Source organism: Dromaius novaehollandiae, chromosome 18 (genome assembly GCF_036370855.1).
Source record: "Dromaius novaehollandiae isolate bDroNov1 chromosome 18, bDroNov1.hap1, whole genome shotgun sequence".
NCBI classification, from domain to species: domain Eukaryota; kingdom Metazoa; phylum Chordata; class Aves; order Casuariiformes; family Dromaiidae; genus Dromaius; species Dromaius novaehollandiae.
This window is the reverse complement of record NC_088115.1, coordinates 14,300,594-14,325,057: the sequence shown is the minus strand read 5'-3', so window position 1 is coordinate 14,325,057 and position 24,464 is coordinate 14,300,594. Positions and strand designations below refer to the sequence as shown.

General features: G+C 43.4%; 2 long non-coding RNA genes across 6 annotated transcripts in view; one reads left to right on the top strand and one right to left on the bottom strand.

Annotated features, from left to right (window-relative positions):
• LOC112982555 (uncharacterized) overlaps positions 1-24,464 on the top strand; it is a 180,145-nt gene that overhangs the window by 131,130 nt on the left and 24,551 nt on the right. For all 4 annotated transcript variants that reach the window (XR_010392193.1, XR_010392194.1, XR_010392191.1 and 1 more), the window contains exon 5: positions 872-967. This is a non-coding gene — a long non-coding RNA (uncharacterized LOC112982555). The remainder of the gene's footprint in view (positions 1-871; positions 968-24,464) is intronic.
• On the bottom strand, positions 6,206-22,918 carry LOC135330273 (uncharacterized). Of its 2 annotated transcripts, none has more exons than XR_010392196.1 (3): positions 20,004-22,918; positions 11,014-14,315; positions 6,206-9,753 (listed from the first exon to the last, which is right to left on the bottom strand). It is a non-coding gene; the product is annotated as an uncharacterized LOC135330273 (long non-coding RNA). The 2 variants fall into 2 exon arrangements; XR_010392195.1 differs by having other exon boundaries at positions 20,568-22,918.

Here is a 24,464-nt window from a genome sequence, read left to right as displayed (position 1 = left end):
ATGATGAGAAAGATGTAGCAGGAAAAAAAGCAACTGCCAGTACTGCAGAACGGAATGGCTGGACATGCACAGCTGGATAAAGCCACCCACAAGGCAGACTGCAAGATATCATTAGTACTACTGCTACATGGTCCCATCAGGGCCAACCTGGGATCAACTGCGCTGATATTCCCAGGACAACCTCATAAGCACACAGTGAATTTGCACAATGTCTGATCACAGTGGCAACGGCCAAGGCTGCATTGCAGCCACCACCTGCAGTTCAGACTGGACCCGACAATCTACTGAGAGCTGCAATACAGACACACTCAACACAGCCCACGTACACCCTGCCACTCCTTGCAATGGTCCAACACTCCCCAGACTTGAACGTGCACATGCTATGTACAACCTACAGCACTTACCAGGCGCAACATACCATCGCATGGCTGGAGACTGTCAAGGCTAGTACGTGAACAACAGCGCACTTCAATAACATGCTTCCCTTCATAGCTATACCTACCTCTTGAGACACCTAAGCTTCAGTCATTCTGATTTCTCTCTTTCCAGCAGAGCATATCAAAGCATGGCCTGTGATTTTAAACTATACTGTCCTCATCCCCATTACAAAGAAATATAGCTCCTTATAATCCCTATTACTCTCTTGCATAGTTATAAACAATCCTCTATAGTCTCTAGAGAGAAACCCTTGAATCTTAGGCTGCCTTTAACTAGTATTTTAGAAGCAATACATTAAAGCCCACCTATATTCCTTTTGTTTTACACAGAAGTCATGCTAATATGCTTAAACAAGAAATTCATTCACTTTCAACACTGAAAATTTGTTTTTTGATTTTTTGCTAAACATTTGCACAAATTCTGTCTTTCACAGAAGAAAAAGGATCAAGCAAAGGAACAAGACTACATACCTCCTAACTAGAGAATTTGCAGAATAGCTGAAGACTCATTCTTCCCTGATAACAATCAGGTAAGGAAACTGAACAAGCCCGAAACCAGCTCTTATGTAGAAGTACAACCTACAGCACATTCTCACATTTCCCCAAATTGTTAATCAAGAAAACTCTGCACATGATTTGATTATAAAGAGGATATAAGAAAACTCACACTATTGGATACAAGTTTCAGAGCACTAATGTGGGCCCCTCCCATATGACTCCTATTTTTCAACTAATTAATAATGTCAGCTGTGTGCTTGATAACCTGCCCCCACTGAACGGTTTCCTGGTGTACCATGCTAGTACAGAACGTACAATACTAATTAGTTGCTTTGCCCATTTACTTAAAATGTTTTGCACATGCCAGTAAATGTAAACACACAATTATGGCATATTTAGTTGAAAGGCAAAGCAAGATAAAGTACAACTATTATTAGTCAGAACAAAAATCTTCAGGATCTTCATCCATACTGAGGTCTAATTAAGTTTGCAAAATGTGCAAATCAGCTCAGCTTGTTAGTTAAGGTTTGCAAAGCGATCTTAGGTTAGAAAGTACTGTGCTAAGAATTTTGATGGTGTGGGTGACTGTGGGTTTACACCTAGTGTTACTATTAGCTGTTTGTTGTCTGTACACATGCTATAAAAAACTGGTAAGCAAAGTGTGAAAGTAATTAACATTAGGAAGTTGTGTTAACAGGAATTAGGAAAGTAGTCACAGGAGATCTTCATTACAGGTGAACAGTATCAAATGTCAATTGTATCAGATGTTTTGTGTTGCAGTATGTCTTTCTACTTAAATGTAGGAAGTAAAAAAAAAATCAGCTCCTTGGCAGTTCTTTTTTAATGACAAAAAAGAGTTTGGGAGGGGAATAGAAAGCATGTTCTCTCCCTTTAAGCCTTTGCTCATTCCATATCTAGAAGTATTGTGCTTTTCAGTGCTCAAGATTGTCAGAAATAATAAAGTACTTAAAGAGTTAGTGCTAGAGGAGATAAAAAGCAATGGTATGCTTCTTCCAGGGAATTTGGACCATTCTTCACTGCAGTAAGTGTTTTATCTTTCAGGTTAGAGGTAATTCCCTCCACTCTGAAACACAAGGTCTTTTAAAATAGTATTGTCCTGACACAAAATAATGTATTGTAACAGCCTGATGACTTTTTTTTCTTTTAAACTTACATGGGGATCTAATTAAAACAGAGCTGCTTAATTTCCATTGCAGAGGGTTTCAGCTTGTGTGTAAAGGCTGACTCTAATTCACTGCTTTGAAAATGAGTCTTTGCTTGTCCAAAACTTGTAAGGTTCCTATACACGGTGACAGTGTCTTATGGTGAGGCTTTGGTACAGCCTCTTAATCCGAGTTTAGAGTCAAAGCTCCAGAGGACCATATACATTATGATATACATCATTCCAGCTCCTAATTTTAGGAAGTCACTCCCTGGACTAAAATCTGCAGCAGCAAATTGGTGTACCTAAATTCCTTAATAAAATGTGTAGGGAGACCTAGAGCCTTAGTACAGGACCTAGAGCTGTGCTGTGCTGGCCTTGGTCTGGCGCAGACCGCGGAGGCCTTGTCACGCACCTGTAACCCAGTACCCGTTTGGCATCTGCCCTCCCAGCGAGCGGCATCAGCCCCTGGGCTCCCTGCTGGGACGGACAGCCAGATGTGTTAATAAGTAAATAAATAAGTTGAACATGCGGAAGTAAAACAGAGACTAGCACTCATTTATCTTTCTACATAAGAATATTGCTGATTACTCTTAAAGGGAAGTCATATTTATGATAATATTGAAATAATTCTGTTTTCTTTTATTTGGCTTTGATGCTTTTTCACTTTTTTCCCCTGTCTTCCACTCTTCATTATGAGCTTTAATTCCTACTTATGTTGTGCATAGCAAAGTGCTTTCTTTCCCGCACCCCTCCAAATCTGAATAGGTTTCAGCAAAGAAAAAGAGTGAAAAGCAAATGAGAGCTAATGACTAGTGGAGTGTGATATCAGACCCCAGAAAGGCAGGGTTTATGCTTGTTAAATGTGTCTGTAAGCTCTAGAAGGCTAATTAAACCTGAGCATATTCTTCTCATCTTACAGGTGCTCTGTATCTGTGCGATATAAGACACCAAGAAATACTTGTTTCCGTGATCCTTTAACAGTATGTCAAAGCAGTGAGCCCTAAATGAAGTTTCATTTTTTTCAAGATGTTTCTAAGTGCTAATTAGCCTTGGGGACTTATAAAAGGGGGAGAAAGGGCAGGAAAGGATTTCTATAGAGCCTATTTCTAAAGCATGGAGAAGAAACCAGACTTTATAGGAGTCTGTCATTAGAGGTTGCTGTAACATTCATTTATTTAGTTGTTCCAGGGATGGACTGAGCACATACTAATGTGAGTATGTATTGTTTGCTGCTTGAGTGGATATTTTAGCAAACTGATTTTCCTTGTTGTATAGCCAGGGTTTTCTATAACATCCCCAAAGCAGAGGGGAAGACAGAGCAGTGTTTATACTTCCTAGATCTTTGCTGGTTCAGTTCAGATAAGGAAAACTTCCATCCTGCACCAAGGTCTTCCCAATAACTAATATTTTATAAAATACTATAAAGCATACACTATACATCACTATAAATCAATGATAAAGCAGAGCCAGTTTTATTTCACTCAGCAAAGCCAGTCTTTCTCAGGTGAAAATGGGCAGAGCTGAATAAAGCCACAGGCTCTATTGTCCCAACATTAATTAAATTTCCAGTGTCCTAATGGATGGAGAAGTGTGAACTGTCCTCCATTCCCTGGTAGCCTGGGCCTCTGCCTGAGCACTATGTGCTTAAACACTTGGGCACTTTCTAATAAAGGGCTTTGGGAAACTGGCTGTGGATTTGGCCTACCCAGATACCCACATTTCTTTTTCTTTTCTCTTTTACTGTTCCATTTACTGTGAAGGAAAGAAGTGGCAAGAAAGTCAAGTTACGTGCCCAGCCACAAAGTCCCAGCAGCTTACAATACTCCCATATTCGCAAGGACAGTCATATTCTTGGCAGCCTGATGTTAGTGGTCGTCTCACCTAAAAGTGCTTATGACTGCTGTCAAACCCTTCACATGGCAGACTACATCTTGTTTGTGGATATCCTAGCCTTTTTTAATTCAATTTCCAACTGCTAAATTACCCAGTGCACTCTTGTAACTATATAATCACAGTCAATTCCTCATTGTTTGGGGTGATTGAATCCAAAGCTTTAGGGCTCTTTTGGGTCATGCATGCCAGACCTCAAAGTGACCTTAACCAACAATCCTTTGTTTCTATTCCTCTTTCATGTACCTAATTTCCAGGATCGATCTCTTTCCAAAAATAATATTAATTTTGGCTCTATACCCTACTCCATTTCACTCTGATATATGTCTGGAGCAGTAAGGATATGAACAAAGCTCTCTGTCTTTAAAACACTTCTCCTTCAACCACAGTTGGGTCCTTCACTTTACATTCATTGCATTTCTAAAGGGGAAGATGGAGTTCTTTAAAGTAAGGGAACTTCATGCCCTGAGCTAGGGACTCACACAGCATCCATCAGGACTACCTGCTGAACTTGTTCCCGTCACATTTTGATATCCTTCAAAAATTGCCAAAGCAATCTAAGGGCACTAATGCATAATCACTGTTTCAACTCAGAACATTTGCCCAATGCATTCTGCATTAGAAAGTCACGGAACTATTCAAATGCAGAATAATACATAGATTTTGGAGTGTAAGGGAACAGAAAGGGTGGGAGAAGCTTAGAGTGGATTGCTGTGCTGAATTTTGACAACTGTAGCAAGAATCAGCAGCTGGAAGACAATTCCAGAAAAATTATAATAAGAAATTATGTTTAACAGGAGAGTGATATAATCCATGGAAAAAAATTACTGTGGGCACAAGTGGATCTTTTTATGTCTTCACAGGAAGGCTGGATGCCTTTCTAGAAGATATACCAGGCTAAAACCCCAGAGTTTAAAGGGCTGTGAAGTAGGGGAATGAGGCTAGATGGATGCTAAGGGAGACTTTGCCTCTCACCTTAAACTTTTGTGAATCTATAAACTGAGATGGGGAATGGGGGAGGCGCTGGCAGACAGCCCCTTTGCCCCATCCCTGTTCCCTTCAGACCTTCTGGAGCCCTGCGTGTCGGGAGGACAGATCACCATCGCACCATTAGCAGTCCAGGGTGGAGCATGCTGCTGTCATTTGTCAACATCATGGGTTTTGTTGATTTAATAACAGGAACTGATATGTGCACTTTGCTGTGATTCCAGCAGATAAATGTGGGAGAGGACGGGCTTAGCAAGAGCGAAAGGATGCAGAGGCGTCTGTTCCATTTGCAAATTGCAGGGCAGGGCAGGAAGGGTGAAATGGAGATGTGTTAATGCTCCATTAGCTTATCTGATGGGTGGAATTAGGATTGTTGGGTTTGAGGGGTGGTTTTTTTCATATTTCCTATTGACAAACACTGCTTTTCTTGCTCTTCCTCTCATGGGGAAGAGCTAACTGACTTCCCTCCTTCCTCTCCCTCCCCACCCATGCATCAAAGAGGGTGGACCATGGCATGTTCCTGCTGGTGGTGATGGGCAGGAGGCAGGATACCAAGCCACCTGGGCTCCTCAGGTGCATTTCATCTGAGGTTTGCTTCCTGAGTTTGGAGCAGAAATCACCATTTGCCTGTTTTCAGGCCAGGCCTATGGCAGCTGTGCTGTGCAGTCTGTCTTGATTACCTCAGCGGCCCTGACTTTTTTTCCCTGCCTGTGGTTCTCTTCTTTCTGGGAGCAATGACACTGGTATACAGTAGAGAAAGGGCCCTATCTGAGCCAAGTGTTATTTATTTGGAAGCAAGGTTTTTATTTAGAAGAAAGACTTTTAAGAGAAAACAGATTTTAAGGGCAATAAAAATCACTCTGTATCTCTATACCTAGAGCTTGCTTATCCCCCTGATGTTAGAGTGACGCATTTGAATTTTTTTTAGACTTTTCTGGAGACTGTCCTTTCTGGACAATCCTTGACTGCTGACTGCTCCTCCGATCCAAGGGGAGCGTGTAACTGAAGGGCCCGTTGATTCCTTACACCCAACTCTGGCACAACAGCTCTTTCAATTTGGCTGCGACCTTGAGATTAGGCCATGCTGCTGTAACTGAGTCCTCGGTATTTGCTGGGAGATCGTTTATTGTGTTGTCCTGCTAGTTCCCTTCCCTTTCAGACAGGAAAGTCTTATACAATAACTTCACCTCATGGAAAAGGTCATGTACAGAGTTCACAAAACACTGTCTCTGTATTCCTTTGTTTATTGCATACTATCTCTATGCCCATCCCAGAAGCCACAAAACAGGGAAAGATATTTAAAAATACTCTCCATTTGGCGCATTCCCCATAATTTGGCAGTATTTGGGCTGAGGCTTTTGGTTTACATTTATCCGAGTTTCAGAAAAATCAGGACAAAGCTCAGCTGGAGCTCCACAGTTTCGCTGAGTTTCACAGCGAACCCCCACGCAGAATTGCCGCAGGTTTTATAGGTCTCCATCCAGCCCATGAATCAGGCGAGGTCAACTTGAAACTCAGCCCAGGTAAGCCATGACAGCCCAGCAGCCCCCGGAGCAAGGCAGACGGCAGCACAAAAGACTTGCTTAGGCCTCGCTTGGACTCCGTTCCTGCTCTGCCACTGATTTTCAGCGTGCTCCTGTCCAATCCCTTTGCTCGAATGGGCTGTTGCCACCAAAGTTGCCTACTTTCCCAGCATGTCATTGAACAGCAATTAGCATGTGTTTGTTAACAGTACCATCCTCACATCAAAGATGTCCTGTGGTAGCAACAGGCAGAGCTGTTATCATTCACTGCAAACCATTCTTTCCTCTCTACCTATATTTTTTTTAAAGTGTCAGATGTGGAAAACTGGACAGGATGATCACTCAGCATGTACCTTGTCTCCACTGCCTGCTGAGAAACTCATAGCAAATATGAAAAATGAGAGAGGGAAGAATTCAGAAAATACTGAATGGCTCAAAAGGCAGTGGGACAAAATAGGTCCAACTCTGCTGTGGTTTTGCTGGTCTTGATAGAGTTGCACCAGAGACAAATACTCAGATGTTCCACTGATTTGTCAGCAGGCAATCGGTAAAATCTTTTAGCACTTTTACTTAATAAGTGATCATTTTTTCTTCCCACAGAACTCCTGTGGGTACAATTAGGCGTTCCTCAAAGAATACTAATGATCTCATCCTAGCTGACCCTGCAAAGAAACCTTTAGCCTAAGCATGAACACCGATCAGCAAGTGTTCACTTATGGCACAATTGCTAGTTGATGCTCAGTTTGGTCTTGCATCAGTTTACCCACAAGGGCTTCTGCGGAAATTAATATACAGTCCCATACCTGTTATATCATGCCTGATCTGCTGTTTTTCCACAGGCTATACCACATGCCAGCCCTATAAATCCTTGAAAAGCCTTGGATCTCTGGGTAGCAATTACCCAGTGTCTGTGGAGCAAATCCAAAACATACTCTGGATTTGTGAATCTGTAATTACGTTATAGACGGCGTGACTAACTGACTGCTACCGGACGTTTTCTCAGTCACAAGGTGTAACATAACCCTCACAGCCACTGAATGTTTTGCTATATCCAAAAGCCTTTGTAGTGATTTTAGGAGTTGATTGTAATTCAGCTGCAGTAAGTCTAGGTTCAGATTTTAGACCAGAGGTTTCAGATATGTTGGTAGCAGGCTGCTCAATATGCATCTTTCCCCACACATCAGGCCTCCATACCTTGATGAGTACATGGTGAGATGATACAGACTCCAACACTGATCATTCCTGAGAAGCACTGCTACATCTTAATCTGGATGCCATTTCTATACAGTTTATTTTACAATATCAAATGCTAATTTAACAAAAAAATCTAACACCTTTGTTGTTACACTGGTGGGGGCTCCACCTTGAGAAGTGATGAGAGATGCCAGAACTATAAGCACCCTATATGAGCATATGTACACAGTGTCCTTGGCAAAGCTGCTAGATCCCTATGTTAATTTTCTTTGGTGTAAATTCAGCCGTGATCACAATTTTCCAATTTTGGAGGGGCTTCAAAATACATAAAGGGGAAGAACTGCAGTAACATTAAAGGAAAATCCTGGGTTCAAGGATGAGAGATGGAGGATAAGGATGGCCCAGATGCAGGATAACTATCCAGTCACATCTGGTGCATTACCTTAATTTTCACCCTGTCTTCTTAAAACTGTCTCTGATTTCAGCCACCACCCATGAAAAATACTACCAAAATCTCTATATAGTGAAACTCAGTTGTGTTGAGGATAGGATGTTTTCAGAAGTGGAAGCCCTTAGCTCTGAAACTGAGTTCCTGCTAGACCTAGACCTGCTTTGGAGAACAAGTCTGATCACATGCAGAGGAGGATACACAACGTCTTCCTGAGTCCACTTTTATCAGTTGCATCTGCAGGGCCTGCCAACTATGCCAATTAATTATGCCTTCCAATGATTACCCGTATGTATGCTGCAGGGACTTGAAGGGATATATTGCAGGGACAATGCAGGCTTGGGACAATATGATTTTGTGTCCTTCTGAAGCCTCAGAAGGTACAGTGAGATCCCTGGAGCACAGAGAGCTCCATAAAATACTAGCAAGAATACAGCTAATTAATTTGTCTTGCCCAGTAGTTCTAGTTTGCATTCCAAGTACAATTTCATGTGGGACCGTGGAATTCTTCATAGCTTTGGTATAATGATGATATCTGAGAATTACTGAGGCATCTTACAAATGTCTGCAGCAGGGGTGTGTGGCAAGGAGTGTAAGGTAGGTAGGGCTGGGGCCATTTTAGCAACAGGCTATGATTTTTAAAGGCAGTTCAGCCAAACTGGGCCTATCGCATGGCCCTGATCCCGGTTATAGCAAGTGCCAGACTTGAAACAAACCTTGCTCCCTTCTGCTAATTCAGCAAAGGATAATTGTTCTGGTTAAAATGTTACCTGTAAGACGTACCTGAATCACAAATGGAGGCAGTGAGTAGTGATGGGTGAGCCGAAGGCTGTTGAGACATTTTGCAGTCGCTGTCAAAATTTTTCAAAAGAACCACAAGCAGACAGACACAGCCGCATGCATCCTCATTCTCCCAGACAGCTATGATCATTAGCAGTGGTCAACAAATGGCAATCTACCTGCATAAATCCTCATTGCTACTTTTTGACATACTCCACTGCATTTACAGTGGACGATAGCTTTGTTGGGCAAAGCACCAAGACAAGGCAAGGAGACAGGAAGTAACACTAGCAAGATAAATTGCGTAATACAGCATTATTTTTCCTAGGAGCACCTCCTGCAGATTGTATTTGTTCTCGCAGTCTTGCTCTCTCTTAATGTGGTGGACCAAGAGACAACTCAAGTCTGCACGTGATCCACAAGGTTTTGCATGTCACTTTTTTGCAAGGTTCTGCCCAGATTATGGCTATATATTTGGAGCAGCTATTCTTCCCCTTTGGTGCTTCAGCTTCTGAGCGGTGAACTGGAACACACTTTACAGAAATTCCATTTCCATCCTTTAATTTTTCAGGACAGTTATCGCAGCTTCCAGGCAGACTTTAATGGCAAGCAAAGTTGTTTTCTCCTTGAGGGACTGATAAAGTGAAACCTATATCTTGCAGCTGCCTTAGTCATTCTTTGGAAAACATGCTCACCTCACTCTTCAGGCCAGCAGAGCCTGACAGAGAGCCAGCGCTCCCCTAACATCGCTGTCCGTGGCTGTACTTGAACTGCGACCATGAGGTTTGAGATTGTGTTATGCTTCTGCAGTAAAGGATATCAATTCCTGAGCTGCAAAGAAAAGAAAATGCATCACAACAGAGGTTGTTGGAGAGAGGGCTTTTGAAAACATATTCTGTTTCTGATTTTGGTGAGGAAATAGGCAATTACTGTCTTAAAAAATTAAATGTCATGAAATTTCAAACTCCATTTGTTTCTGATAAATAGCTTGCAACTTGTGACAGAGGTTGCTGGAAATCTCCCCTAATAGCAGTGCCATGTTGGCCAAGAAATATTTGATCTGAGCTCTAGCCTTTTCTTCATGTGGGTTGGACAAGACTATAGTCAGATAAAAAATCATCTGGTTAGTTTAGTTTTTAAAAATAAATTTGAGTCAGTCAGTTTTCACTTTATAGCAACTATACCCAACCTAACTGGAGAAGTGGTTGAAACTAGAAATAGGCCAGAATTAAAACACTACTTGCCAACTTAACTTGAACTTTGTAGAGAGTTTGAAGTCTTGATCTATGTGTCTTAAAGCTTTGGCTAAGGTCCAATTCTACCTACTACCCAAGAAGGCTTGGCTGGACGGCGCGTGCTCTGCTGAATGTGTGTATGCTGAGGCAGACCAGCAGTGTTTATACACTTCAGCATCTGGGTCACCTCCACATTTCACCAGGTCAGAATTTCAGATTTAAAACATGTAAATAAGTTAGGTTTTAAATGGCCACACAGATATCTGGGCATCGGCCTGTTTTGAAACTTTGTCTTAGAAAGTTTATTTGGCTGTAATCCAAATACATGGATATATTATGTGAACCTCCTGCCACACAATGTGATCTGCAGTTATTTTCATAATACTCAGTTGAGTTAGGGGAACACTCTAATGCCCGTTGAACAGACCAGCATCAAACCTTAGGGCCCATATTTTCAGTTAAAGAGCCTAGCAATGCAGTTAGTCACCCGGTGGGATTTTCAAAAGGACTTCTATGTCGAAATCCCATTAGTTTCAATGGACTCGCTGGATTCGAAGCCAAGTATTTCAGAAATTCCACCAGCTTTACCTGCACTGTTGGCCTGAACAATTAAACAATCTCTTTCTTAGAAGTTGAAGTCTCATTAATGAATTATTCAGTGATTGCCCTGGAAGATTGGAACTATTCTTCACGTTCTAGTGTTCAAATTCTGAGAATGAAATGAGGTGTTTTATTCCTAGAAATCTGTGAGGCTTGAGGACAGGGGAAGAGAAGGTAAATGGGTCTCTCCTGATGAGCTGCACTGCTATGGACTGGAACTTCTTTAATCTTTGGTCCTCATTGGGGATGTTCTCACCATGTTACATTGCCACACCAGCATCAGGAGTAGCAGCAGCAGCGGCAGAGCTGCCAAATGACACAGAGTAGGCCTCCAAAAGTCTTACAAGGCAGCTTGGGCTTCGGCTGGCGTTTGTGATGGAGCACAGCTAGTCTGTCCCTGCCACGGCAGCCCGCCTGCGGCAACAGGAATTGATTGCAAAGCTGGAGAAGAAAAGTCAATAACAGAATTGAAATATTCCCATCAGTTTTGCTTCAATTAGATTGCCCAGATAATGTCTGCTGATTGTAAAATATGATGCAAAGTGAGATAGTATACTAATTAGGAGGACACTGCACCTAGTCTTCATCCAACTCTTGGGAAGCTTTATGAGGTCATGCATGAATAGGCTCCAAGGAAAAAGGCAAGGTCTAAGTACCAATAAGGATGACTTTCTTTAATAGATCCATCTGTGATAAGCACATTCCAGTGAGTCACTGTAGGACGTGTAGGTGCTAGAATTTTCACATCCATGTAAATTTAATGTAATGTAGAGAAACCCACTAAATGCCTATTTATTATAGATTCTTTTTAAAATTAGAGATAAGCAATAGGAAATCTGAAGAAAAAAAATCTGATATTTTTGAAGAGTTTTACTGTCATTCCAGGATGCTATGCTCATGAGGTAGCACTTCGTAGTATGGTGGGAAAAAAAATACACACAAAATTACTTCCAGTCAGTTCTGAGGTAGGCCTTGAGTGACCAAAATCCTTGTTGTTTGAAATGAATCCAGATCATATTAGTTGTGCAGGCTGGGTTCTGATTCAGCATGGAATTTGTTTTCCCCATCATGTGAGAGGGAGAATATCCGGTCCAAGGGGAGAGATGTCAGCTTGTACGCAAATTCGCTCATCAGAGAGAAATGATGCCACAAACATGCAAAGCAGAGAAGTGGGCTTAGCAACATGATAACTTTCTGTGTTTCCTTGTGGACAAAACTGTCTTTGAAGGATTAATAACAAACTGAAAGCTCACTGGAAACATCTAGCTTGTTTGTTTTGGCTTCCAGAACATTTCTAAGCATAATTACTAGCAGTTGAGAAATGGAGAGGACAAAAAATCTTGTGGTTAGTGCACAGGGCAGTGACTCAGGAGACCTAGGTTGATTTCTAACCTCTGCTACGGTCCGGTGTCACACAAGAAAAAGAGCCTTTAATTCATCTGCAACTTAGATCCTGTTCTAGGGAGGGGGGCGAGGAGCTGCCCTTTGCCTGCGGCTCGGGCAGGAGCTCGCTCTCACCCCATGGCACTGACACCGGGAGCCCCTTCGCGGTCTGGAGGTGCTTGTGTGATTTAGGTCCTGATAATGACGCATCTTCTTTAAGAGTTCCTGGTGCTTAGGTTTAAGCCTGTCTTAACAGCAACAAACTGATTCAGATGAAGGAAAATCCAAAGTTCCCACGTGCATAGGCACATCCTTTTAAGCCACTGGATATGAATGGATTTGTGCTTCACAGGAATTAATGTTTTTATTAAGATACATGTTTGTTGGGCAGTGACAAATCTTTCCTTCAGGACACAGAGATTAAGGTTTAATTTTACTCCAGATTATAGCCAGCTCAGTTTGCAAAACAGTCCTTACACAAGTTTGTGGACATACTGCCTGGAAATGAACGTTACACTCCAACTGCTTAAGCGGCTTTGGATAAGAAATGATGGTTTCAGAAAGATTAGGAGCATAAGAAAGATCTTCAGGCTAAGAGGAAGTTACGACTGTCATCATGGGTTCAGGAAGAAATGCTGCCACCTGTGAGTGTTTGAGTGTCCCAAATTGCTTGGGAGAGTCAGAAAGTTAACAGGAGGCTGACAAATTAGTGAGGGTGATGGACTTTCAGATGGTGAGCATGAAGCCTATATATAAATATATATATATATATGTATGCATGTGTAAACTTTCAGCAGGAAAATTTAAAGCCTTCAGTCTGCTTCTGGAAACAAATCAGTGATTAAGGTGTTAAAGGTTTTATTATATGGCAGCACCCAGAAGCCTCAAGAGAGCTTAAGCTGTAGGTGCCTGCTTAAACACAGGGGGATAAAGTCTGTCTTGACCAATTTAAGAGTTAAGTATGGAAGACAGACAGAGGACTGGAGGAGAAACGGGGCATAGGGAGAGGAAGTGGCTCGAGCAAGACCGCACGGCAAAGCTCGACTGGAGTGTTTGCCTCGTTCCCCAGTGCTCTGTTCAGGCAGATCATATCTCTTCTGTTGTTTTCTGCATAGGCACATGCATATCCTGCCAGATAAAGGTATTTTAATACAAAATATTATTTCTTCCTACACACATATATTAATGCTGTTCCGAAAGGCCCCTGTCAGGAAAGAAGCCCCATTGTGCTCTGCATTGCACAGACGTAGTAAAGAAATAGCCGCAGCCTGGAGAGACCCCATGACTCCAGCATAAGCCTTATCGCCACGCTTGCTCGCTCCCCGAGCTCCTTTCCTGCAGGCATGCCTGCCTCTTGTCTGAATGCTTTTCCTTCGAGCTTTTCCCTCTCTCCTTTCAGTGCTTTTTGGGCAGAAAGTAGCGCTCCAGTGAGTCTCTGGCAATGAATTTGAAAGTCCGCGCCCTCCGAGCCATAGCAGGAGGATAGTGTGGATAGCCGATGAATGTTTCTCCCGACTATAGTGACAGCTTTGATTTGTTAAACGGCCTGGAATAAAATACTGATAATTTTTCCTGGAAAAAGTGTGCATAATTTTTGTGTCACAAAGAGAACATCAGAGAGCTCAAATGCCTGAACCCACCGTTATCTGATTGCCAAAATTCTGGATGGATATAAACGTTAGCATTTTAAACCAGAGGAGTAGCATTATAACAATACCTAATTAAGAAGATGCTGCTTGTTTATTCATTTCGACTCTGCTCATCAATTTTTCACAATATTCATTGGCTGTTTTCTCGCATTCAGTTTCTTTGCTAGCTCGATGTTTTGTTCTTCGGAGATTTGTTTCATAAATTTTTACTATTTCCATGGAGGGTTTTTTTGTTATGATAATGACTGTTGTTGCTGTGGTGTGTGTAGTGAGAGGAGAAAGCCAGTCAGTGGAAACTCCTTTAACTGAATGACATGGAAAAACCCCTCTGGCTCCCAGTCAGCCAAAGAAGGGCAAATGCAGTCAGAGCTATAATTCTGTCAATGGATCTTAAATCTAGTATTGATCTCCACCTTCATAAATACGATATTGACACTGGTGACATCAGTCCTTACATCAGCGTGATGAAATACATCCAGGACATATAAAGGTGACTTCATGCTGCCAGATTTCCTCACAGCAGCCCCTGGAAAAAAAAGAAAAAGGATCTTTTGTAAGTTTAATTAATTATCGGCAATAATGTTTTGTTAGAGTGGCTATACAGGCTGCAAGAATACTGTTTGCTTGCTCGGTACTTCACATTAGCTCTACCGGGCTGTTTGTATCCTGGTGTTGCACATGCACCTGAAAAGTCAGACTTAAATGTGCTCGAGGTGCTGGGCACTTCCTCCCGCCGAGGACAGGGTCTGGCCTCTGCCGGCCCTGTCTCTGTCGGTGCAGAGAGGCAGGCAGTGGAGCTTGGGGCCGTGCACTCTGAATTTAATTAAAATCTAGAAGCAGCTCTGTTAAATCATGCAAAGACCACTGGAACATTCTGCAAAAGCAAGTGTGCAAAGTGACCACGGTGGTGTTCAGGGAAATGGTTACGACCTGCCAGAAATTCACATGGTAACTATTTTTTAATAAAATGCGGGGGGAAGGAAGAGAGCACTTCAGATTTTCCCTTGAAAATTTTGCAAAATTACTTCTCACATACCTCAGTTATCTCCACCTTCATTTTATATATGAAAATCTGTGCCTACAGAATGAGTCAATAAAAGCCAATAAAATGAGAACAGTATGAGACAGATCTTTGGACTGCATAAATAAGCGTGGCTTAGGTGACATCATTGGGGCAACAGTGATTTATACCAGCTGAGGATCTGGCCCATAAACCAGGAATAACTCTTTCTGTGCTGTGATTTATGTTCTTCAGTTATTGACTACTTAGGAATAAGCCTCTGTTATAAACAATTTGGGAAGTGAAGAAGGCAATTGTGTCTTAATGAGACCATGGTTCAAAGCACTGCCCTGTTATATTGACCCTTCTATAGATCAGAAAGTCTCCTTGATTTAATTACCTTACAGATCCCCAGACTAGACAGCTCCAAAACTCATTTATGCCCCGGTCTTTTTTTTTTGGTGCACTTTACAGTGATTTACAATTCAGCCAAAGGATTCTTCAGGCAACCGATGAGAATTGTTTAGAGGGGTTTGCAGTTTGTATGCAATTACATTTTCCTTAAGAAAAAAAGTCCATTTTGAGACTGTAAAGGACTTGTCTTCTTTCCCAAGCACAAGGAATAAACAGTTCTGCCTTTTAAGTCTAGAGGAGCAAAGCCTTCAAGGATAGAATTATGGGAATTTAAATTGGAGATAATACAGTGCACACGTCTAGAAATGTTCCCATTTAAAAGTTCACAATTCAGTCTCGCACACAGTTTTCAGCATATATTACAGGATTGTTCCACTAGGATTATCTCATCTTGAAGGAGATTTTTTTTCCTTTTCTTTTTTTGTAAAATTGTGGTATAAACTAGTGGAAATAATACAATGTTCCCTTGCATTTACAAATGGCTATTCTCTTCTGTCTCAGGATGCCTCACAGTCTTCAATTAGTTAAGGCTCAAAACATCCCAGAAACCAATGCAGTGCCCAACAATTACATCTGAATTTGCTCCGGAGCAATGCCGCTCTGCAGCTAAATGCAGCAAGCAGGCCGGGCTCTGCGCAGGTGGGCAGTGCTGCGGGACAGTGCTGGAAGGAAGCGGCTCTGCCGTGGCCTTTGCGCAGATACCGCTCTGAGCTGCCAAGGAGAAAATGCTCCCTTGGAACCAACTGCAAAATGTTAAATATTTTTTAACGTTACACGAGACTGGATCTTGTCCGCTGCAAAAGGCTGTGCATGGCTTTGCCGTGGTGCATCCAACACGAACGCTGTCTTCTGCATTCTATCCCAAGCCTTGATAAATATTCAATAAACACCTACTTCCCCATCAAGCCTTTGAAAATCTCTCCTTAAGCTTTTTCCTCCTCTCTGTGGATTCTAAGACTTTCATGTTAATGTTGCCAGAAGTCCCTGCATGATTTAAAAGCCCAAATCCCACTGCATTTTCATGATTTACTGTTGCTTTCCAGAGGCTTTGATTGAAGGCATAATTCCCATTCACTTTTCTTCAAATTCCCTTCTATCTGTCACCTTCTTCCCTATTTTAGGATCTGCTTTTTCCCTTTTTACTAAATCTTTCTCTCCCTATAGCTACCGTGGCATTTTCCATATCTTTCCTTTCTGTGACCACAGTAGCTTGGAGTTTCCGTCATTAATGCCATGGTCTGACCTTGGCACAACTGCTCGTGTCTGACTGTCTCATGCTCCAGGGTCTGAAAAGCAAGAGCCTAATGCAGAAATGACTAAGGTCCTTTGGCCTGGACATTAGCACACTACCTTTATTCAGTACGGCATTGGGCCAAGTGTTGTATTTATATACTTTTATTAATTAGCTCATGCCATTAATTATCGTGAATGTTCAGAATGCAGAAGAATTTTGAACAGAAAGCGTACCATATGTTGGCATTTTTATACCCTGTGAATATATTTTGTCTTTAGGTTCATGTCTCTTAAGCAGAAACTTACCCCCTCAGCAACAAAACCTCTTGGGCAAAGTTATAGCATACATTAAGAGAGGAACTTTAACCCATGCTGTAAACCACATATTAATGTTAAATAAGCCCCAGCCTTCTTTCAACACAAATAAAACATTATTGGTCTCTGAGGTGAAATATGCTTAAATGGCACAATGGTTTGTATTTTTCCAAAACAAATGCTCTACAGGGGAACTTCTCTTGAAAATATTTCACAGATAGTTTCGTGAATTAAGTGTGTACCTAAAAATAATTCTGTGGATTATAAGATCTGACAGTACCAACAATTATACTGCTATGATTCAATTCGAGCACCCAACCTTCTTCTGGGTATCAGGACTCACTTTTTCATAAAATCCAGGGCATTTTAGCATGTTCTAGTTGAGTATTTAGATTATCCACAATCATAAGATTCTTTGGAAAATATAGTTGTATTTTTAGGACTGGAAAAGGACATAGGGAACTTGTTTCTCCCTATTAAAAATAATATAAGTGTCTCTACTAATAGGAGAGGGGAAAAAAAGAAACAGAATAATGTGACAATTGTAATGATCCTACTCTGTCATAAAACAAGTATGTTAATAGTGAAATACAATCATCAAACTGCAGAGCCACTCTGACATCTGGACTCAATTATAGGAGCCAGAAGACGAGCGAGCGCAGCCCGCGAGCCGGTGACGGCCGCGGCGGGGGCTCGGCTGAGCTGCTGCCCTGCGCCCCGGCCCAGCACGGGGAGACCGCGGGCCGCTTAAATGGGAGATGCTGCAGGTGCAGCCACAGCCGACGTCGACGGGCTTCGCAGTGAAGCAGGTTTCTCCGCGGAGATTTTCGGTGTGCTGTTAAAGGGAAGGATTTGCTTCGGAGCACCCCTTGCAAGCAAATCTGCCGCTGACCCACCGACTGGATCTGATCGCTGCTGCGATAAAACATTTCCAGTGTCGTCAACATCTTCCTTGCTTCGTTCAGTGGAAGAAAAGGGGGAAAGAGAAGACAAATGTGCTTGGAAGCCTGTAACGCACTGGCCAGCGGGAAGCTGCAGGCGGCTCAGCCTCTGGAGCAAGGAGAGCGTCTTCGAGCCATAAGTGCCCCCTGCTCCCAAAGTGCCCTTTCGCTACTCAAGAGCTGGACTTCGAGACACTCTTCGGTCATGTGCGTGGCCCATGTCACGCTTTGGGGCTGGCTTCCTCCTCCCTCCCTGCGCCCGTGCCGGGGCAGCTTCCAGGTCTGGTGAAGTCCCAGCCTGCAGGAGCCAGGCGTCGCGCAGGACAGCGCCCGCTTTGCTCAGCCTTGCAAAAGGTCTCCGCACCGCGCACTGCCAGGCAGCGCAGGGTGTGCACGCTCGGCCAGGCTGTGCCCGAACCACATCTGCAAACGAATACCGGCAGAGCTTCCCTTTCCAGCTGTTCTGCTGCAAACGCCAGCACAGTAGAGCAAACGGTGAACAAAATGCGGGAGGACGAGGAGCAGGACCCTCTTCTGTCTGCACGTGGACACCATCACGTGAAGCTTTGCTCTGTAACTCGGGTTCCTGACGCCTACCAGAGTAGTAGTGGCACCTAGTGAACCATTAGCCACATCAGCCCCTAGAGGATAAGGCGCAAAAGGAAAAAGCTCTACGTGGGAAGAAAAATGACACCACCACTAACATGACGAAGCTCTCCAAAGTATCAAATGGCTGAAACGGTTGCAAGCAAATCCTGTGTATTATCTGGCAAATATGATTAAAATTATACCCATAAGCTTCTTAAGAGAACAGATATGGTGCCTATGAGAGTTATATACACTTCAGGGTTTCCCTGTCTCTCTTTGGTCAGATTTGCAGTTGTCTTTAAAAGCCACTCCAGTTTGCACTTTTATACTACAAAAGGGGAGTAGTGGAGCAATAATCATGCTGATGCATGCTGTTGATGGCACATCCAGGCCTTTGACTAACTGAAAATCAATGTGATATGATGGAGTTTCAGCAACTAAGATTGGTTTCAATGTTATTTCGGTGATTTGGTGCTTCTTTAAATGTTAGCCAAGCCCTACTTCATAAAACCAGGGACTCTAAGGGGTGAAAGCACTTCTTGCAGGACATCCTTCCCTCTGGATTTTTTAAAGTGCTCCTCTTAGCCCAGTCTTCAGTGCTCCGAGTGATGGGGACTCCTATCCAAGCAGCAGCTGAGCAGTCCTGTTTATTTATAATAATCAGCCAGAGCTGCACAAAAGGTTATGGCCACAGGCCAAATGTCTTTGACATCATAGCCTGTCATTAGTGGCATAAATCCTCTGTGATTTCTTTTCCCAGTCAGCTAACCAGCATCTATCACAGATTATTTTAAAGGAAAAAATGTCTAAACATTTACCTTGAAACCCCAAACAGATCGTATCGTTCTATTTTGCCTTCCCGATATTAAATATATTCTCTTGGATATGGCATTTTTATTACAGGTTGTGACCAGTCACGGAGCTTGTCCCAAAAAAAGATATGTACAAAGAGAATTTTTCTTATTGTTCCCTAAGGAGAAAAACAAAACCGGCATTTCATTTAGCAAAACCTGTTACTAACCACAATACCTTATTGTTTCAATATACATATTTTCTCTTCTGCTTGTGCACCAGACCTCTAGCTGGTCATTCATTTTAAGGGAGAGAAAAATTAAACCTGTGCCTTTCTGTACTGTATCTTCTTAAACCCGAGACCATATAGTGCAGACAGGGCAGAACAGTTTTACTTCAGAGCATGCCTCTCCCTTCTTTTGCATAAAATGATCATGGTTATGTGCAAAATATTAGCAAATGACTCAGCGCCTGATAGGACCTAATATACATGTAATGCCTTAGTATTTTAATTTAAAACACCCTGCTATTTCAAGTCTTATTGACTTCAGTGTATGTGCTGATGGAAAATACACTGCTTGATAATAGGCCTTGATATTTGAGCAGTCTGTGCTGGTTACATTAGATTAGGCCTAAAAAGCACATGACAGTTTTCCAAACCAGGGCTGGTAATAAACCTTTGCGGGTAAACCGGGAATTCTCCTAAGCTTGTATGTAAAAGCAACCAGTCAGAAAGCCATTTTGATCTCAGCTGTTTGCATGTAGACCTAGAACTGCTGGAATTAGTCCAGATTTACACCATTGGGGTACAAAAGAATCTGATGGGTCTGCCCCCAGAAGAAAAAACCTGTCACAGGAACAGCATACAGCGCGGCCTTAGCAGCTCATCTCCGAAGTGCCCTATAAGGAGACGTGAATTGTATGCACTTACAGATGAATTCGGAGATCTGGATGAATTCAAAGGAAGAAGAGGCAGGCTCAGATCCAGTCCATTTCAGATCTTCTGCACAAAGCGCAGAATTACACAGGCAATTTGGTGCGTCACAACAGCAGTTAGGCTAAGGCAGATATTATGATTTCTCCCGATGCCAGTGCAAATTCCTGGCGGCTGCATTTGTTCAGTCCCTGATGCCCGTTGACCATTAGGGAGGGAAGCATCACCAGGAGCGCGATGCGGTGGCCGGCGTGCCAAGAGGCCGGACGATGCTGCCGCCACAGCCCGAGGCAGGGATGCGTGGACCCTCCGGACAAACCACACCACAGAAAATAGTACCGAGGGGCACAGGAGCAAGACTGGCCAAACTAACGCAGCCTCTGCGCTGTCTCTAGCCACCCTGCAGCATTGAGCAGCAAGAGGCCAGGACTGCAGGGGGGACATTGCAGCAGAAGGCCCAAGTTCCCATTTGAGCCATCGGTCTTGCCTTCATCCCACATTAACGCTGTACTCAAAAGCCCTCACCACCACCAAAGAATAACAAAAGGACCTCACGCATACCTTAGCGAATATAAATTAGATGTTTCCTTTTTTGAGCTGCCTGGAATCTCAGGAGACGCCCGCAAGCAAACGCTACCCAGACGTGCAGACAGCACGGATGTGTCAGAGCATTCGTGTGAGAGCCAGAGTTAAAATATGCCTGCAAAGCACCAGTAGCTCCATGCTTATGACTAACGCATCCCAAAGGTGCCATAACATGCACTGATGCAATGAATTCTGGGGCGCTGGAAGGAGTACAGCGAGAGGAGGAGCTGGAGGAGAAAGTTTCTTAAGAAAGCCAGCAAGTTATTTTTCCACAATTTATCATGCTACTTTTACACTGCAAGTTTGCCTTTTCCTTCAAATGCAAGATGAAAAGTCACACAATTCCAGAATGAATTAAGCCAGCCAAGAAAAAGAAAAGCAGCTTTGCCTGCTCCCCAGGGCATATATTATGCCCATTTGTTAACATTTTTTGATATGTGGAGGAGACGAACTTCAAGGAAAGAATGTGAACATCTCCTATCTGCAACAAAATCTACCATCTTGGAACAGGATGAGCATGTTTAGTTAGGGAGATGTGTTGGGGCAGTAGTGTATTTGAGTGGTAATGCTTGCTTTTTTCAGCGCAAATAATAGCGAGGTGCTGCCCTTGTGAATAACAATCACACACTTGGCTCTTCCAGTAATGGTGGAAATAATAAATAGCACATCTGCACCCCGGCAGCATGGGAGCACCGAGTCAGGGAGAACAAGATCTGCGCCCGAGTGGTCGTCACTAGTGGGGACTAAAAGGCAAACCCTGGCCACCAGCGGCCACAGAAGCTCCCGGGGTTTGCAGCCTCCCGCAAGCAGCAAGCTGAGCAGGCGGTGGCACTTGACAGTGCCTTTACTGTAGGTAAAGTCACCTGTAAACATGTTCAAAAGCCACCTCACAGACAATCATCGATTAGCAACAACCGTCAGTTGAATCAGTCCCTTCAGGGATATGGAAATATCCATGGGAGGAAACCTGTGAGATTTGCAGTGTGTGATATGAGGCTTTCAAGCAATACATAATTAATTATATCTCAAATGCATGCAAATATTTTACACGTGTAACAGAATCTCCAAATCTGAAAGCCCAGAATATGAAAGGCTGCAACTGTTTAATCATTCACTGTAATAGCAGTATTGTCATTAAAAAGGCACCACAATGAGATTCCTGTGGCAGATGAAAAGGAGGGACAATACATGCAAATACCACTCACATTTTCTTTTCCTGCACTCCCAATGGTTTAATTTATATCTGATGAGACTATAGTTTTAAGAAGGAGAATGGCACATTAGTCTCACTGGTAATACTGCTCAGGATGAAAGCACTCCCATTATTTGCGCTGAAAGATCCAGATTTGCTTCAACAAGAACTGTCACAATATGCTGAGGTCCAGGGATTCCTAGGGGAGCTAGTTTGACATATTTGAAGCTGATTTGCATTAATTTATGAACATTACATAGTCTGTTTGTCCAGCGACTCTGAAGATGTTTAGTCAATGCATACCTTGAGTTAATTCAATAGAAAACCTGTGAGATAGACACCAGGAGACAGGGACAGAGATTCTGGCAACCCCTCCTCATTAAACGCTGGGTAAAGAAGCGCAGAAGGATCTCATTGTATGAATTAATGAGCTATAAATATTGAAAACATCGAGACATTCCAACTAGATTTAAAATGTTGCAACTCCAAAGGTAAATACAAACCCCAGGAGTGTCCTGGAGCTCAAAGCCTGTCAAACAGTGTCACTGGGAGGAGGGAGAAAAGCAGGGAAAAAGAACGAGAAGCGGAGACACATTCCCAGCCCATTGGGGAACAGCGTTGGAAAACTTGAGATAACAGCTCTAATGCAGCTCCGATACTGGCTCTAATTAGGATAAGGCAGAGCTTTCCTAATTGCTTTTCCTTCCCTTGGCTGCTTTGAAAACACGCGTGCCCATGCACAAGGCCTGAAGCCCCAGGCCGGGGAGCACGGCACAGCTGGGAGAGCACCCCGGGGCCCGCAGCTCGGCAGCGCGCCGCCCCTCAGAGAGGCAATTTTTAACTGCGGATCAGGTTTGCCGGCCAGATATAGCCGGGAGGAAGCCGGCCAAGGACGCCGCGATCTGCCCCGGCACCTGTTACGTTTGCTGCAGACTTTGCAAAGCAGCACGCAGCTGACGTCGCGGCTTCCTCACTTTAATTAATTGCTTTCCTTTCTCCAGAGGTTGCTATCATAATCACCCAGAATATATGCAAAAACCCTGCAGTTAGGTCTCCTTTGGGTGAAGAAACTGAGCTTGCCATAAGGAGCCAAAGGAGCTTTTCTGCCTGTCCCCCCCCGCCCCGCCCCTGCCATTTCCTTCGAAATGCAGCGAGTGCATTTGAGCTGTGTTTTATTCACTTTGCTTTCCTTTAAAGCTTTTCTTTCTTCAATGAGCTGTTGGGCTGCTTATTAGACAGTAGAAATCTTTTGCCAGACTTTCTTGCAGGCGGAAGACTGGAAATCCCTCCTTTTCCTTCTGTAGATCACAGAGGTATCCTGAAGAAACTGCAAACAGCCAAAGCTCTTTTGCCTAAGGTATAAACAGAGAAAATACCAACTTTTGATCTACTTCTTTACTTCCAGCAAAAGTAAAGTCACTGCAAGTATCAACATGGGAAAAAAGGAGGAGGGGGAAAAAAAAAAAAAAAAGAGAGATTTGCCTGTCTTTAGCTCCCTGCGTGTGCGAATGGGTGTGCAGGCAAAGGGCTCGCAAATAAACTCGGAGGCAGAGGCGGAAAGGTCCTGACTAAAGGCAGAAGTTCCTCCTTCCTGGGCGCCCGTGGCCACTGGGTTATTTGGAAATAGCGACAGACTTCAAAACAGAGCAAAAGCACCATTATTCCCCTGGGTAGTCTCCCTGTCCCAGGGTGAGATTCATCCCTGTACATAAAAATCCTGTGCTTCCTGAGCTGTAGGAAGGGCTTGGCTGCAGATCTGTGGCTGCTGTGGTTTCCAGGGGGTTGGTAAGAGGCTCGTGCTGCATCAGCTGAGCAGTGGCCCCAAAGCCTGCGTGAAGTGCAGGTGTAGCTGCAAGACACCTTGTCTGCCACGTTATGCAAAATAATTAATGAGTTAATTTGCATAGCAAATATAGTTTATGCAGAGCAAGACATGTTGTCTTAAAAAAAAAAAAAAAAGTTAGTAAAATATCAGCCTTTCTGACAACCCTGGAAAGCAAAAGCCTACGGTGTCCTCCCCTCTGCCATCCGGGGAGGTTTCCCCAGTGGTCTCCAGGATTAGCACTTTCCAGGAAGGAGCACGGTGCTCCCCGGGGGCAACCGCGCACCTCACAGCCTGGCCGCGAGGAAGTAAGAGAAGCACAGAATAACCGGAGAAAGTCCTCTCCTGCCCACCCGAAGCTATAAAATGCATTGGCTTGCCATGTAACAGGCTGGATTTGCACCCTTGGTAAGGCTGTAAACAGTGGTGCTGGAATAAAGACTGTACCTTAGAGAAAACCTTGGAAGGAGAAGAGTGGTATTTTCAAGACTCATATTTCACTTTTATATTCTTGGGCTTTCTGTAATTTTCATTACTTCCGCTTTTATGTCCCCAAATATTGGCAAATCAGCTGAAACATTTGAGCAATCTGCAAGAGCTGACAAAGCAAAGGCAATGCGTTAAGCTGGAGTGAAAAAGAGAGAAAGATCTCCCTGACTTCAGGTGGCCATGCAATTGTGAAACGCCACTAACGCCTTACAAAATAAAGCCTACCGTCCACACAAGATAAACGGAGGGATTTAGCCATGGAGCTGGGTTCCATCTGGAGAACTGCCACAAACACAGCACAACCCACAGCTGGTCCTTGCTCACCGTGCTAGCCTGTGTGAACGTGTCTCTCTCCTGACACCCAGGCTGG